At 41.5% G+C, this 1,633-nt stretch overlaps 1 protein-coding gene across 1 annotated transcript in view; it reads right to left on the bottom strand.

Annotated features, from left to right (window-relative positions):
* LOC121874836 (organic cation transporter protein-like) overlaps positions 1-1,404 on the bottom strand; it is a 17,440-nt gene extending 16,036 nt beyond the window's left edge. Inside the window, exon 1 of the mRNA XM_042379121.1 lies at positions 1,341-1,404. The gene's annotated coding sequence lies outside the window, so the exon portion shown is untranslated. The remainder of the gene's footprint in view (positions 1-1,340) is intronic.
* Between the last annotated feature and the right edge of the window lie 229 nt (positions 1,405-1,633).

The raw sequence follows: 1,633 nt of genomic DNA, 5'->3' as shown, positions 1-1,633 counted from the left end.
TTAAAGACTTGATATCTTTTGAACTGCCTCTAAAACCCCAGCCAGAAATTTGCTCTCCATCCCTAGACAGGTGCACCCCATCTCCCTATGGTCCTTCTGCCATAGAATTGTCCCAATTGTCAATAGATAGGACTGATAATGACTTGCAATATCTGTCAGAGCCGATCGTTAACAACTGCACTCAACAACCATTCACTACCAACTCTCCTTCGACGGGACACCGCATATGATAGGATCCCTCACATAGTCCTAATACGTTCTATGGCTGCCTTGAACTTATCCAGAGCTCTCGCTCCTACACCAATGGCCTCATTTGCCTCTCTGCTGAGGCAGATAGCCGATTTTTGTTCCCGATACAGACAAGATCTTCTCATCCTATCGATATGTCCCCCACAGCTCCTGACAGCACACCTCATCCTATTTTTTGTTTTTTTTACAAAGCCCCCTCTCCATATACCTTACCTGTGAGTCACAACAATTAAGTTTTTATACCTCCCGCTTGTCATCCCTCCCTGGCTGTACTAACATCCAGTTCATCTATCAAGGACTGAATGATTAGTACACTTAGCTGTTATTCTCATTCTGTCGCTTGTATCCTTGGTGGCCTTCTTCACCAAAAGCTTTGTCTCCCTACTCCATTTCTACTCTTGATTTCCGTCAGACACTGGCTTTACTCTTGTCTCCTTTTTTAGCCGCTTGGCTCTTTCCTAATTTCAGGTTTCTCCAGCATGGCCCTCTCAATTTCTAACTTGGCCTCGCCAATTCTTCAAAGAACACAACTTTATAATATTTATACTGTATATACTTGTCACACTTGCCAGATGCTTCTGGTTTTATTGTACAGGGGTACCTGGTGACAGCACTAGGATCCCGCTTCCTCTATCAAGGAATAAACAATTGAAATTGAATTATAATTTTTGGCAACTAGAAAGTGTAGGGAGTGATCAGCCAAATGACACATGGATGGACACATATTTCCAGGATATTATTATTATTATTATCATTACATTTTTCGCCCACTCCCCCAGGCCCTGATGTTGGTCAGTGATGTCCCCGGGTGGGCTAATCCCCGTAAAAGAAAAGTAGTAACAGTATTGTTTTTTATCGATTAATGCAGCCAGAACACCTATATGAACTGCTTCTATTTAATAAAAAGCTTCAACTTAATAAGAAGTAGACACAATACAACACGCATCAATTTAACTGTGGACATTATACAAAGTCATGAACACACTGTAAATATTATCGCTTCAGTTACAGAAAATCTAAACACTGCCGCCAGTACACAATACGCACTACATTCTGTCACTACTTACCTAGTTTGTGTTGGTCTCACTGACCTTCGTTAGCTCCAATATGTCAAGTGAGTGAAGTCGAGTGCGTCCTACCCGAACTACGCCTGACGTTGAACTGAAATCAAGTTTTGGGAGTCGCGTCTGTGGCTACTTGGGGGGGTGTTACGTACCACCACTCACTCTTGCCTATCAGTGTTGCCGCAACTCACCGGTGAGACCAAATTTTTTCGGCCAAAAATATTACCTAGACATTATGAAGAAAAACAAATAGACTACTTAGAAGATGTGATGAGAAAATAATGTTTTAAGTCATAAGTTAAGATTTTCATCTAAAAATT

Source organism: Homarus americanus, unplaced genomic scaffold, assembly GCF_018991925.1.
Source record: "Homarus americanus isolate GMGI-L3 unplaced genomic scaffold, GMGI_Hamer_2.0 scaffold56009, whole genome shotgun sequence".
In the NCBI taxonomy this organism is placed as follows: domain Eukaryota; kingdom Metazoa; phylum Arthropoda; class Malacostraca; order Decapoda; family Nephropidae; genus Homarus; species Homarus americanus.
Note: the sequence above shows the minus strand (reverse complement) of the source record. Positions and strands in the feature narration are given on the sequence as shown.